At 37.5% G+C, this 15,691-nt stretch overlaps 7 non-coding genes across 7 annotated transcripts; all 7 read left to right on the top strand.

The window, feature by feature from the left end:
* Positions 1–1,709: 1,709 nt before the first annotated feature.
* On the top strand, positions 1,710–1,794 carry TRNAR-UCU (transfer RNA arginine (anticodon UCU)). Its single transcript is given in 2 exon segments — positions 1,710–1,746; positions 1,759–1,794. It is a non-coding gene; the product is annotated as a tRNA-Arg (tRNA).
* A 2,197-nt stretch (positions 1,795–3,991) lies between these two features.
* Positions 3,992–4,076, top strand: TRNAR-UCU (transfer RNA arginine (anticodon UCU)). The gene is given in 2 exon segments: positions 3,992–4,028; positions 4,041–4,076. It is a non-coding gene; the product is annotated as a tRNA-Arg (tRNA).
* A 280-nt stretch (positions 4,077–4,356) lies between these two features.
* TRNAR-UCU (transfer RNA arginine (anticodon UCU)) lies at positions 4,357–4,441 on the top strand. The gene is given in 2 exon segments: positions 4,357–4,393; positions 4,406–4,441. It is a non-coding gene; the product is annotated as a tRNA-Arg (tRNA).
* A 2,193-nt stretch (positions 4,442–6,634) lies between these two features.
* On the top strand, positions 6,635–6,719 carry TRNAR-UCU (transfer RNA arginine (anticodon UCU)). Its single transcript is given in 2 exon segments — positions 6,635–6,671; positions 6,684–6,719. It is a non-coding gene; the product is annotated as a tRNA-Arg (tRNA).
* Positions 6,720–8,918: 2,199 nt separating this feature from the next.
* TRNAR-UCU (transfer RNA arginine (anticodon UCU)) lies at positions 8,919–9,003 on the top strand. The gene is given in 2 exon segments: positions 8,919–8,955; positions 8,968–9,003. It is a non-coding gene; the product is annotated as a tRNA-Arg (tRNA).
* A 2,199-nt stretch (positions 9,004–11,202) lies between these two features.
* On the top strand, positions 11,203–11,287 carry TRNAR-UCU (transfer RNA arginine (anticodon UCU)). Its single transcript is given in 2 exon segments — positions 11,203–11,239; positions 11,252–11,287. It is a non-coding gene; the product is annotated as a tRNA-Arg (tRNA).
* A 2,194-nt stretch (positions 11,288–13,481) lies between these two features.
* Positions 13,482–13,566, top strand: TRNAR-UCU (transfer RNA arginine (anticodon UCU)). The gene is given in 2 exon segments: positions 13,482–13,518; positions 13,531–13,566. It is a non-coding gene; the product is annotated as a tRNA-Arg (tRNA).
* The last annotated feature ends 2,125 nt before the right edge of the window (positions 13,567–15,691 follow it).

Raw genomic sequence — 15,691 nt, 5'->3', positions numbered from 1 at the left:
TCCAATTATTAACACATTTGCCAAAAGTTAACACATTTGCCATGATATTAGAAAGCCGGCATTTTTGAAAGAAAAGCAGTTCTCTATTGGATTGTTTTGTTCAATTTAACGTCAGTGTTCTGTCCGAATTAAACAGCAGTATCTTACCTATGTATCAATAATTAAAGAACACCAACGAGAGAAGAGCGTCGGATGAGATTTATAATTCCATACACATTTTGAAATGGTATACTCATTAATAAACATAACAAAATCGCCGCAGCCAGTAGACGTTTTTTTTTTGTTTTGTCGAAGCGCCATCACTCGGTGAATACCGGCAAGTTCAATCATCAACAGCATTACACATCCGAGTTCCTGTGTCTTTTCACGTTATATGGAGTGTTAATTGGCATAACAACACTGCGAGTTAACACATTTATAGCGCAAGTAAACAGGCGGCATTTTACAGAAGGGGGCGGCAATCCATTGACAAAGTTTTCTTGAATATCCTTACAAATGCGAAAATTGGTATAGGAATTCGAAACTATAAATCAACCAAAACATACCACATGTGTATCATTGCTACACGCTTTCTCGTCCCATGTGTATCGTATAAAGAATACTATGGCATTACATATTGACAACACCCATTTTACAGCCAATGTTATGTTGAACTTATTACCGGTGTTAGATATTGCTGGTCGGTTTGATTGGAAGAATGTCTGCGGTTACGTAGATGGTAAATCGCACAGCAAAGGTAAGTAAATGTGCTCTACTTTAAATAATTATGTCTCACCGAATTAACTTCAAAATGGATTATAGTGGTTTAGGTCACGTAATGTTGTATCACGATTGCTACAGACACAAATATGTGTTTTTTTTATTTTTACAGGTAGTTATGTTGGCAGGAAATCAAGTCGCTATATCTACAGCGAAACACAGTCGGTTTTATTAGAAGTAATATTTACAACTACTACGGAGTATCTAAATCGCGACATGCGCAAGCGTATCGCCATAATTACCAAATTATCGGAAAAGTCAATTATGGTAAGTGAGAGCATTATGTATGCACCAAAGTATGTTATAATGTAAGCGAACAGTTTCTTGTTGTTCATTATACAATAATCTATTTTATTCACTTTTCAGAAGTGGTTTCAGAATCGTCGGGGTCAAAAACGGAGGCAAGAACGGAAAAGAGATGCCGTGTTATATGCTAAGCACCATCAAGCACCAATACAAATGTTGAAAGAATCGACGACGCGTTTTCCGTCCGTGCGAAGTCGAGGAAAATCAGTGGACACTCGACTTGATGTCCTACCAGCAACGCCTTCCCTCAGTGAATATATTGGTGTTCCACAATCCAGTAGTACAAAATTGCAGTACACATTCCAGTGGTATCCTGGCAGACGTCTATCAAAGTGAAATAGAAATATGTAGTACACCTTGTAAAGACGTGTCATCAGATTTGTCATTTAATGGAATTACTGATTTAGATCGTACTCTGTGTCCATTATTCATTTGCGAAGCTTCATATTCAGTTTGAGAAAAGCATTTATTCGTGGTTAGTCATTTTAATTTCGTGTACATAATACGTTATAATAAAATATGAATACAAAATACATATTGTGTATTCAATTATGAGTCAAGATCGAAAGGAACAGTGTGATCTGGTCAAACGTTGTGATGTAAAAAATAAAAATACCTTGCATACGAAGCAGGCGATATGCAGTGTCTCCGTGGCGCAACGGATAGCGCGTCGGACTTCTAGTTGAAACAGTTATTCGGAGGCTGTGGGTTCGAATCCCGCCGGAGATGGCTCTTCTTTTAAGTCACGATGGACATGTTTTGTTCAAATTGTCGTCAATAGTCTTAACATATTGGAAAGTTGTAGCTCTCCTCGGTACTAATAATTAGGAAAGACCGAGACCGTCGACTGAGATTAAAATATTCTGCACGGATTTTGATGTAATGAACCAAAAACAAAAATGGCTACTAATGGTATAAAAAGCCAACTGATTGTAGCGATACTAGGTGTTTGATAAGTGTTCTACACGAGCCTTTGTAAGATCAACCAAAATAAAAAAATAATTACCTAATTCCATCAACATACATGTCCTTGCTTATCCCCAACGTCTACATGGAATGACGTTGAATGCTCTTTAACATGTTATTGAAGCACAGTCACTCGACAAATGTTGGTGAGTTGAAACATAATCAACCAGAACAATCACAGAGTTAGTGAGTTTTCACGACCCGCGGTTTATTAATTAGCATTCCAATTGTTAACACATTTGCCAATAGTTAACACATTTGCCACGATATTAGAAAGCCGGCATTTTTGAAAGAAAAGCAGTTCTCTATTGGCTTGTTTTGTTCAATTTAACGTCAGTCTTCTGTCCGAATTAAACAGCAGTATCTTACCTAAGTGTCAATAATTAAAGAGCACCAAAGAGAGAAGAGCGTCGGATGATATTTATAATTCCATACACATTTTGAAATGGTATACTCATTAATAAACACAACAAAATCGCCGCAGCCAGTAGACGTTTTTTTTTTGTTTTGTCGAAGCGCCATCACTCGGTGAATACCGGCAAGTTCAATCATCAACAGCATTACACATCCGAGTTCCTGTGTCTTTTCACGTTATATGGAGTGTTAATTGGCATAACAACACTGCGAGTTAACACATTTGTAGCGCAAGTAAACAGACGGCATTTTACAGAAGGGGGCGGCAATCCATTGACAAAGTTTTCTTGAATATCCTTACAAATGCGAAAATTGGTATAAGAATTCGAAACTATAAATCAACCAAAACATACCACATGTGTATCATTGCTATACGCTTTCTCGTCCCATGCGTATCGTATAAAGAATACTATGGCATTACATATTGACAACACCCATTTTATAGCCTATGTTATGTTGAACTTATTACCGGTGTTAGATATTGCTGGTCGGTTTGATTGGAAGAATGTCTGCGGTTACGTAGATGGTAAATCGCACAGCAAAGGTAAGTAAATGTGCTCTACTTTAAATAATTATGTCTCACCGAATTAACTTCAAAATGGATTATAGTGGTTTAGGTCACGTAATGTTGTATCACGATTGCTACAGACACAAATATGTGTTTTTTTTATTTTTACAGGTAGTTATGTTGGCAGGAAATCAAGTCGCTATATCTACAGCGAGACACAGTCGGTTTTATTAGAAGTAATATTTACAACTACTACGGAGTATCTAAATCGCGACATGCGCAAGCGTATCGCCATAATTACCAACTTATCGGAAAAGTCAATTATGGTAAGTGAGAGCATTATGTATGCACCAAAGTATGTTATAATGTAAGCGAACAGTTTCTTGTTGTTCATTATACAATAATCTATTTTATTCACTTTTCAGAAGTGGTTTCAGAATCGTCGGGGTCAAAAACAGAGGCAAAAACGGAAAAGAGATGCCGTGTTATATGCTAAGCACCATCAAGCACCAATACAAAAGTTGAAAGAATCGACGACGCGTTTTTCGTCCGTGCGAAGTCGAGGAAAATCAGTGGACACTCGACTTGATGTCCTACCAGCAACGCCTTCCCTCAGTGAATATGTTGGTGTTCCACAATCCAGTAGTACACCAAGGCATTGTAGTGATACGAAGATACAAAATTGCAGTACACATTCCAGTGGTATCCTGACAGACGTCTATCAAAGTGAAATAGAAATATGTAGTACACCTTGTAAAGACGTGTCATCAGATTTGTCATTTAATGGAATTACTGATTTAGATCGTACTCTGTGTCCATTAGTCATTTGCGAAGCTTCATATTCTGTTTGAGAAAAGCATTTATTCGTGGTTAGTCATTTTAATTTCGTGTACATAATACGTTATAATAAAATATAAATAAAAAATACATATTGTGTATTCAATTATTAGTCAAGATCGAAAGGAACAGTGTGATCTGGTCAAACGTTGTGATGTAAAAATTAAAAATACCTTGCATACGAAGCAGGCGATATGTAGTGTCTCCGTGGTGCAACGGATAGCGCGTCGGACTTCTAGTTGAAACAGTTATTCGGAGGCTGTGGGTTCGAATCCCACCGGAGATGGCTCTTCTTTTAAGTCACGATGGACATGTTTTGTTCAAATTGTCGTCAATAGTCTTAACATATTGGACAGTTGTAGCTCTCCTCGGTACTAATAATTAGGAAAGACCGAGACCGTCGACTGAGATTAAAATATTCTGCACGCATTTTGATGGAATGAACCAATATAAAAAAAATGGCTACCAATGGTATAAAAAGCCAACTGGTTGTAGCGATACAAGGTGTTTGGTGTTGTGATGTAACAAATAAAAATATCTTGCATATGAAGCAGGCGGTATGCTGTGTCTCCGTGGCGCAACGGATAGCGCGTCGGACTTCTAGTTGAAACAGTTATTCGGAGGCTGTGGGTTCGAATCCCACCGGAGATGGCTCTTCTTTTAAGTCACGATGGACATGTTTTGTTCAAATTGTCGTCAATGGTCATAACATATTGGACAGTTGTAGCTCTCCTCGGTGCTAATAATTAGAAAGACCAAGACCGTCGACTGAGATTAAAATATTCTACACGGATTTTGATGTAATGAACCAAATACAAAAATGGCTACTAATGGTATAAAAAGCCAACTGATTGTAGCGATACTAGGTGTTTGATACGTGTTCTACACGAGCCTTTGTAAGATCAAACGAAATATAAAAATAATTACCTAATTCCATCAACATACATGTCCTTGCTTATCCCCAACGTCTACATGGAATGACGTTGAATGCTCTTTAACATGTTGTTGAAGCACCGTCACTCGGTAAATGTTGGTGAGTTGAAACATAATCAACCGGAACAATCACAGAGTTAGTGAGTTTTCACGATCCGCGGATTATTAATTAGCATTCCAATTATTAACACATTTGCCAAAAGTTAACACATTTGCCATGATATTAGAAAGCCGGCATTTTTGAAAGAAAAGCAGTTCTCTATTGGATTGTTTTGTTCAATTTAACGTCAGTCTTCTGTCCGAATTAAACAGCAGTATCTTACCTAAGTGTCAATAATTAAAGAACACCAAAGAGAGAAGAGCGTCGGATGAGATTTATAATTCCATACACATTTTGAAATGGTATACTCATTAATAAACACAACAAAATCGCCGCAGCCAGTAGACGTTTTTTTTGTTTTGTCGAAGCGCCATCACTCGGTGAATGCCGGCAAGTTCAATCATTAACAGCTTTACACATCCGAGTTCCTGTGTCTTTTCACGTTATATGGAGTGTTAATTGGCATAACAACACTGCCAGTTAACACATTTGTAGCGCAAGTAAACAGACGGCATTTTACAGAAGGGGGCGGCAATCCATTGACAAAGTTTTCTTGAATATCCTTACAAATGCGAAAATTGGTATAGGAATTCGAAACTATAAATCAACCAAAACATACCACATGTGTATCATTGCTACACGCTTTCTCGTCCCATGCGTATCGTATAAAGAATACTATGGCATTACATATTGACAACTCCCATTTTACAGCCAATGTTATGTTGAACATATTACCGGTGTTAGATATTGCTGGTCGGTTTGATTGGAAGAATGTCTGCGGTTACGTAGATGGTAAATCGCACAGCAAAGGTAAGTAAATGTGCTCTACTTTAAATAATTATGTCTCACCGAATTAACTTCAAAATGGATTATAGTGGTTTAGGTCACGTAATGTTGTATCACGATTGCTACAGACACAAATATGTGTTTTTTTATTTTTACAGGTAGTTATGTTGGCAGGAAATCAAGTCGCTATATCTACAGCGAGACACAGTCGGTTTTATTAGAAGTAATATTTACAACTACTACGGAGTATCTAAATCGCGACATGCGCAAGCGTATCGCCATAATTACCAACTTATCGGAAAAGTCAATTATGGTAAGTCAGAGCATTATGTATGCACCAAAGTATGTTATAATGTAAGCGAACTGTTTCTTGTTGTTCATTATACAATAATCTATTTTATTCTCTTTTCAGAAGTGGTTTCAGAATCGTCGGGGTCAAAAACGGAGGCAAGAACGGAAAAGAGATGCCGTGTTATATGCTAAGCACCATCAAGCACCAATACAAAAGTTGAAAGAATCGACGACGCGTTTTCCGTCCGTGCGAAGTCGAGGAAAATCAGTGGACACTCGACTTGATGTCCTACCAGCAACGCCTTCCCTCAGTGAATATATTGGTGTTCCACAATCCAGTAGTACACCAAGGCATTGTAGTGATACGAAGATACAAAATTGCAGTACACATTCCAGTGGTATCCTGACAGACGTCTATCAAAGTGAAATAGAAATATGTAGTACATCTTGTAAAGACGTGTCATCAGATTTGTCATTTAATGGAATTACTGATTTAGATCGTACTCTGTGTCCATTAGTCATTTGCGAAGCTTCATATTCTGTTTGAGAAAAGCATTTATTCGTGGTTAGTCATTTTAATTTCGTGTACATAATACGTTATAATAAAATATAAATAAAAAATACATATTGTGTATTCAATTATTAGTCAAGATCGAAAGGAACAGTGTGATCTGGTCAAACGTTGTGATGTAAAAATTAAAAATACCTTGCATACGAAGCAGGCGATATGTAGTGTCTCCGTGGTGCAACGGATAGCGCGTCGGACTTCTAGTTGAAACAGTTATTCGGAGGCTGTGGGTTCGAATCCCACCGGAGATGGCTCTTCTTTTAAGTCACGATGGACATGTTTTGTTCAAATTGTCGTCAATAGTCTTAACATATTGGACAGTTGTAGCTCTCCTCGGTACTAATAATTAGGAAAGACCGAGACCGTCGACTGAGATTAAAATATTCTGCACGCATTTTGATGGAATGAACCAATATAAAAAAAATGGCTACCAATGGTATAAAAAGCCAACTGGTTGTAGCGATACTAGGTGTTTGATACGTGTTCTACACGAGCCTTTGTAAGATCAACCGAAATATAAAAATAATTACCTAATTCCATCAACATACATGTCCTTGCTTATCCCCAACGTCTACATGGAATGACGTTGAATGCTCTTTAACATGTTGTTGAAGCACCGTCACTCGGTAAATGTTGGTGAGTTGAAACATAATCAACCGGAACAATCACAGAGTTAGTGAGTTTTCACGATCCGCGGATTATTAATTAGCATTCCAATTATTAACACATTTGCCAAAAATTAACACATTTGCCATGATATTAGAAAGCCGGCATTTTTGAAAGAAAAGCAGTTCTCTATTGGATTGTTTTGTTCAATTTAACGTCAGTGTTCTGTCCGAATTAAACAGCAGTATCTTACCTATGTATCAATAATTAAAGAACACCAACGAGAGAAGAGCGTCGGATGAGATTTATAATTCCATACACATTTTGAAATGGTATACTCATTAATAAACACAACAAAATCGCCGCAGCCAGTAAACGTTTTTTTTTTGTTTTGTCGAAGCGCCATCACTCGGTGAATACCGGCAAGTTCAATCATCAACAGCATTACACATCCGAGTTCCTGTGTCTTTTCACGTTATATGGAGTGTTAATTGGCATAACAACACTGCGAGTTAACACATTTGTAGCGCAAGTAAACAGACGGCATTTTACGGAAGGGGGCGGCAATCCATTGACAAAGTTTTCTTGAATATCCTTACAAATGCGAAAATTGGTATAGGAATTCGAAACTATAAATCAACCAAAACATACCACATGTGTATCATTGCTACACGCTTTCTCGTCCCATGTGTATCGTATAAAGAATACCATGGCATTACATATTGACAACACCCATTTTACAGCCAATGTTATGTTGAACTTATTACCGGTGTTAGATATTGCTGGTCGGTTTGATTGGAAGTATGTCTGCGGTTACGTAGATGGTAAATCGCACAGCAAAGGTAAGTAAATGTGCTCAACTTTAAATAATTATGTCTCACCGAATTAACTTCAAAATGGATTATAGTGGTTTAGGTCACGTAATGTTGTATCACGATTGCTACAGACACAAATATGTTTTTTTTTAATTTTTACAGGTAGTTATGTTGGCAGGAAATCAAGTCGCTATATCTACAGCGAGACACAGTCGGTTTTATTAGAAGTAATATTTACAACTACTACGGAGTATCTAAATCGCGACATGCGCAAGCGTATCGCCATAATTACCAACTTATCGGAAAAGTCAATTATGGTAAGTCAGAGCATTATGTATGCACCAAAGTATGTTATAATGTAAGCGAACTGTTTCTTGTTGTTCATTATACAATAATCTATTTTATTCTCTTTTCAGAAGTGGTTTCAGAATCGTCGGGGTCAAAAACGGAGGCAAGAACGGAAAAGAGATGCCGTGTTATATGCTAAGCACCATCAAGCACCAATACAAAAGTTGAAAGAATCGACGACGCGTTTTCCGTCCGTGCGAAGTCGAGGAAAATCAGTGGACACTCGACTTGATGTCCTACCAGCAACGCCTTCCCTCAGTGAATATATTGGTGTTCCACAATCCAGTAGTACACCAAGGCATTGTAGTGATACGAAGATACAAAATTGCAGTACACATTCCAGTGGTATCCTGACAGACGTCTATCAAAGTGAAATAGAAATATGTAGTACATCTTGTAAAGACGTGTCATCAGATTTGTCATTTAATGGAATTACTGATTTAGATCGTACTCTGTGTCCATTAGTCATTTGCGAAGCTTCATATTCTGTTTGAGAAAAGCATTTATTCGTGGTTAGTCATTTTAATTTCGTGTACATAATACGTTATAATAAAATATAAATAAAAAATACATATTGTGTATTCAATTATTAGTCAAGATCGAAAGGAACAGTGTGATCTGGTCAAACGTTGTGATGTAAAAATTAAAAATACCTTGCATACGAAGCAGGCGATATGTAGTGTCTCCGTGGTGCAACGGATAGCGCGTCGGACTTCTAGTTGAAACAGTTATTCGGAGGCTGTGGGTTCGAATCCCACCGGAGATGGCTCTTCTTTTAAGTCACGATGGACATGTTTTGTTCAAATTGTCGTCAATAGTCTTAACATATTGGACAGTTGTAGCTCTCCTCGGTACTAATAATTAGGAAAGACCGAGACCGTCGACTGAGATTAAAATATTCTGCACGCATTTTGATGGAATGAACCAATATAAAAAAAATGGCTACCAATGGTATAAAAAGCCAACTGGTTGTAGCGATACTAGGTGTTTGATACGTGTTCTACACGAGCCTTTGTAAGATCAACCGAAATATAAAAATAATTACCTAATTCCATCAACATACATGTCCTTGCTTATCCCCAACGTCTACATGGAATGACGTTGAATGCTCTTTAACATGTTGTTGAAGCACCGTCACTCGGTAAATGTTGGTGAGTTGAAACATAATCAACCGGAACAATCACAGAGTTAGTGAGTTTTCACGATCCGCGGATTATTAATTAGCATTCCAATTATTAACACATTTGCCAAAAATTAACACATTTGCCATGATATTAGAAAGCCGGCATTTTTGAAAGAAAAGCAGTTCTCTATTGGATTGTTTTGTTCAATTTAACGTCAGTGTTCTGTCCGAATTAAACAGCAGTATCTTACCTATGTATCAATAATTAAAGAACACCAACGAGAGAAGAGCGTCGGATGAGATTTATAATTCCATACACATTTTGAAATGGTATACTCATTAATAAACACAACAAAATCGCCGCAGCCAGTAAACGTTTTTTTTTTGTTTTGTCGAAGCGCCATCACTCGGTGAATACCGGCAAGTTCAATCATCAACAGCATTACACATCCGAGTTCCTGTGTCTTTTCACGTTATATGGAGTGTTAATTGGCATAACAACACTGCGAGTTAACACATTTGTAGCGCAAGTAAACAGACGGCATTTTACGGAAGGGGGCGGCAATCCATTGACAAAGTTTTCTTGAATATCCTTACAAATGCGAAAATTGGTATAGGAATTCGAAACTATAAATCAACCAAAACATACCACATGTGTATCATTGCTACACGCTTTCTCGTCCCATGTGTATCGTATAAAGAATACCATGGCATTACATATTGACAACACCCATTTTACAGCCAATGTTATGTTGAACTTATTACCGGTGTTAGATATTGCTGGTCGGTTTGATTGGAAGTATGTCTGCGGTTACGTAGATGGTAAATCGCACAGCAAAGGTAAGTAAATGTGCTCAACTTTAAATAATTATGTCTCACCGAATTAACTTCAAAATGGATTATAGTGGTTTAGGTCACGTAATGTTGTATCACGATTGCTACAGACACAAATATGTTTTTTTTTAATTTTTACAGGTAGTTATGTTGGCAGGAAATCAAGTCGCTATATCTACAGCGAGACACAGTCGGTTTTATTAGAAGTAATATTTACAACTACTACGGAGTATCTAAATCGCGACATGCGCAAGCGTATCGCCATAATTACCAACTTATCGGAAAAGTCAATTATGGTAAGTGAGAGCATTATGTATGCACCAAAGTATGTTATAATGTAAGCGAACAGTTTCTTGTTGTTCATTATACAATAATCTATTTTATTCACTTTTCAGAAGTGGTTTCAGAATCGTCGGAGTCAAAAACGGAGGCAAGAACGGAAAAGAGATGCCGTGTTATATGCTAAGCACCATCAAGCACCAATACAAATGTTGAACGAATCGACGACGCGTTTTCCGTCCGTGCGAAGTCGAGGAAAATCAGTGGACACTCGACTTGATGTCCTACCAGCAACGCCTTCCCTCAGTGAATATATTGGTGTTCCACAATCCAGTAGTACACCAAGGCATTGAAGTGATACGAAGATACAAAATTGCAGTACACATTCCAGTGGTATCCTGACCGACGTCTATCAAAGTGAAATAGAAATATGTAGTACACCTTGTAAAGACGTGTCATCAGATTTGTCATTTAATGGAATTACTGATTTAGATCGTACTCTGTGTCCATTAGTCATTTGCGAAGCTTCATATTCTGTTTGAGAAAAGCATTTATTCGTGGTTAGTCATTTTAATTTCGTGTACATAATACGTTATAATAAAATATAAATAAAAAATACATATTGTGTATTCAATTATGAGTCAAGATCGAAAGGAGCAGTGTGATCTGGTCAAACGTTGTGATGTAAAAAATAAAAATACCTTGCATACGAAGCAGGCGATATGCAGTGTCTCCGTGGCGCAACGGATAGCGCGTCGGACTTCTAGTTGAAAAAGTTATTCGGAGGCTGTGGGTTCGAATCCCACCGGAGATGGCTCTTCTTTTAAGTCACGATGGACATGTTTTGTTCAAATTGTCGTCAATAGTCTAACATATTGGACAGTTGTAGCTCTCCTCGGTACGAATAATTAGGAAAGACCGAGACCGTCGACTGAGATTAAAATATTCTGCATGCATTTTGATGGAATGAACAAATATAAAAAAATGGCTACTAATGGTATAAAAAGCCAACTGATTGTAGCGATACTAGGTGTTTGATATGTGTTCTACACGAGCCTTTGTAAGATCAACCGAAATATAAAAAAAATTACCTAATTCCATCAACATACATGTCCTTGCTTATCCCCAACGTCTACATGGAATGACGTTGAATGCTCTTTAACATGTTATTGAAGCACCGTCACTCGACAAATGTTGGTGAGTTGAAACATAATCAACCAGAACAATCACAGAGTTAGTGAGTTTTCACGACCCGCGGATTATTAATTAGCATTCCAATTGTTAACACATTTGCCAATAGTTAACACATTTGCCACGATATTAGAAAGCCGGCATTTTTGAAAGAAAAGCAGTTCTCTATTGGCTTGTTTTGTTCAATTTAACGTCAGTCTTCTGTCCGAATTAAACAGCAGTATCTTACCTAAGTGTCAATAATTAAAGAACACCAAAGAGAGAAGAGCGTCGGATGAGATTTATAATTCCATACACATTTTGAAATGGTATACTCATTAATAAACACAACAAAATCGCCGCAGCCAGTAGACGTTTTTTTTGTTTTGTCGAAGCGCCATCACTCGGTGAATGCCGGCAAGTTCAATCATTAACAGCTTTACACATCCGAGTTCCTGTGTCTTTTCACGTTATATGGAGTGTTAATTGGCATAACAACACTGCGAGTTAACACATTTGTAGCGCAAGTAAACAGACGGCATTTTACAGAAGGGGGCGGCAATCCATTGACAAAGTTTTCTTGAATATCCTTACAAATGCGAAAATTGGTATAGGAATTCGAAACTATAAAGCAACCAAAACATACCACATGTGTATTATTGCTACACGCTTTCTCGTCCCATGCGTATCGTATAAAGAATACTATGGCATTACATATTGACAACTCCCATTTTACAGCCAATGTTATGTTGAACATATTACCGGTGTTAGATATTGCTGGTCGGTTTGATTGGAAGAATGTCTGCGGTTACGTAGATGGTAAATCGCACAGCAAAGGTAAGTAAATGTGCTCTACTTTAAATAATTATGTCTCACCGAATTAACTTCAAAATGGATTATAGTGGTTTAGGTCACGTAATGTTGTATCACGATTGCTACAGACACAAATATGTGTTTTTTTATTTTTACAGGTAGTTATGTTGGCAGGAAATCAAGTCGCTATATCTACAGCGAGACACAGTCGGTTTTATTAGAAGTAATATTTACAACTACTACGGAGTATCTAAATCGCGACATGCGCAAGCGTATCGCCATAATTACCAACTTATCGGAAAAGTCAATTATGGTAAGTGAGAGCATTATGTATGCACCAAAGTATGTTATAATGTAAGCGAACTGTTTCTTGTTGTTCATTATACAATAATCTATTTTATTCACTTTTCAGAAGTGGTTTCAGAATCGTCGGGGTCAAAAACGGAGGCAAGAACGGAAAAGAGATGCCGTGTTATATGCTAAGCACCATCAAGCACCAATACAAAAGTTGAAAGAATCGACGACGCGTTTTCCGTCCGTGCGAAGTCGAGGAAAATCAGTGGACACTCGACTTGATGTCCTACCAGCAACGCCTTCCCTCAGTGAATATATTGGTGTTCCACAATCCAGTAGTACACCAAGGCATTGTAGTGATACGAAGATACAAAATTGCAGTACACATTCCAGTGGTATCCTGACAGACGTCTATCAAAGTGAAATAGAAATATGTAGTACACCTTGTAAAGACGTGTCATCAGATTTGTCATTTAATGGAATTACTGATTTAGATCGTACTCTGTGTCCATTAGTCATTTGCGAAGCTTCATATTCTGTTTGAGAAAAGCATTTATTCGTGGTTAGTCATTTTAATTTCGTGTACATAATACGTTATAATAAAATATAAATAAAAAATACATATTGTGTATTCAATTATGAGTCAAGATCGAAAGGAACAGTGTGATCTGGTCAAACGTTGTGATGTAAAAAATAAAAATACCTTGCATACGAAGCAGGCGATATGCAGTGTCTCCGTGGCGCAACGGATAGCGCGTCGGACTTCTAGTTGAAACAGTTATTCGGAGGCTGTGGGTTCGAATCCCACCGGAAATGGCTCTTCTTTTAAGTCACGATGGACATGTTTTGTTCAAATTGTCCTCAATGGTCTTAACATATTGGACAGTTGTAGCTCTCCTCGGTGCTAATAATTAGAAAGACCGAGACCGTCGACTGAGATTAAAATATTCTACACGGATTTTGATGTAATGAACCAAATACAAAAATGGCTACTAATGGTATAAAAAGCCAACTGATTGTAGCGATACTAGGTGTTTGATACGTGTTCTACACGAGCCTTTGTAAGATCAACCGAAATATAAAAATAATTACCTAATTCCATCAACATACATGTCCTTGCTTATCCCCAACGTCTACATGGAATGACGTTGAATGCTCTTTAACATGTTGTTGAAGCACCGTCACTCGGTAAATGTTGGTGAGTTGAAACATAATCAACCGGAACAATCACAGAGTTAGTGAGTTTTCACGATCCGCGGATTATTAATTAGCATTCCAATTATTAACACATTTGCCAAAAATTAACACATTTGCCATGATATTAGAAAGCCGGCATTTTTGAAAGAAAAGCAGTTCTCTATTGGATTGTTTTGTTCAATTTAACGTCAGTGTTCTGTCCGAATTAAACAGCAGTATCTTACCTATGTATCAATAATTAAAGAACACCAACGAGAGAAGAGCGTCGGATGAGATTTATAATTCCATACACATTTTGAAATGGTATACTCATTAATAAACACAACAAAATCGCCGCAGCCAGTAGACGTTTTTTTTTTTGTTTTGTCGAAGCGCCATCACTCGGTGAATACCGGCAAGTTCAATCATCAACAGCATTACACATCCGAGTTCCTGTGTCTTTTCACGTTATATGGTGTGTTAATTGGCATAACAACACTGCGAGTTAACACATTTGTAGCGCAAGTAAACAGACGGCATTTTACGGAAGGGGGCGGCAATCCATTGACAAAGTTTTCTTGAATATCCTTACAAATGCGAAAATTGGTATAGGAATTCGAAACTATAAATCAACCAAAACATACCACATGTGTATCATTGCTACACGCTTTCTCGTCCCATGTGTATCGTATAAAGAATACTATGGCATTACATATTGACAACACCCATTTTACAGCCAATGTTATGTTGAACATATTACCGGTGTTAGATATTGCTGGTCGGTTTGATTGGAAGAATGTCTGCGGTTACGTAGATGGTAAATCGCACAGCAAAGGTAAGTAAATGTGCTCTACTTTAAATAATTATGTCTCACCGAATTAACTTCAAAATGGATTATAGTGGTTTAGGTCACGTAATGTTGTATCACGATTGCTACAGACACAAATATGTGTTTTTTTATTTTTACAGGTAGTTATGTTGGCAGGAAATCAAGTCGCTATATCTACAGCGAGACACAGTCGGTTTTATTAGAAGTAATATTTACAACTACTACGGAGTATCTAAATCGCGACATGCGCAAGCGTATCGCCATAATTACCAACTTATCGGAAAAGTCAATTATGGTAAGTGAGAGCATTATGTATGCACCAAAGTATGTTATAATGTAAGCGAACTGTTTCTTGTTGTTCATTATACAATAATCTATTTTATTCACTTTTCAGAAGTGGTTTCAGAATCGTCGGGGTCAAAAACGGAGGCAAGAACGGAAAAGAGATGCCGTGTTATATGCTAAGCACCATCAAGCACCAATACAAAAGTTGAAAGAATCGACGACGCGTTTTCCGTCCGTGCGAAGTCGAGGAAAATCAGTGGACACTCGACTTGATGTCCTACCAGCAACGCCTTCCCTCAGTGAATATATTGGTGTTCCACAATCCAGTAGTACACCAAGGCATTGTAGTGATACGAAGATACAAAATTGCAGTACACATTCCAGTGGTATCCTGACAGACGTCTATCAAAGTGAAATAGAAATATGTAGTACACCTTGTAAAGACGTGTCATCAGATTTGTCATTTAATGGAATTACTGATTTAGATCGTACTCTGTGTCCATTAGTCATTTGCGAAGCTTCATATTCTGTTTGAGAAAAGCATTTATTCGTGGTTAGTCATTTTAATTTCGTGTACATAATACGTTATAATAAAATATAAATAAAAAATACATATTGTGTATTCAATTATGAGTCAAGATCGAAAGGAAC

Source organism: Saccoglossus kowalevskii, chromosome 13, assembly GCF_978046115.1.
Source record: "Saccoglossus kowalevskii chromosome 13, keSacKowa6.1, whole genome shotgun sequence".
NCBI classification, from domain to species: Eukaryota; Metazoa; Hemichordata; class Enteropneusta; family Harrimaniidae; genus Saccoglossus; species Saccoglossus kowalevskii.
Note: the sequence above shows the minus strand (reverse complement) of the source record. Positions and strands in the feature narration are given on the sequence as shown.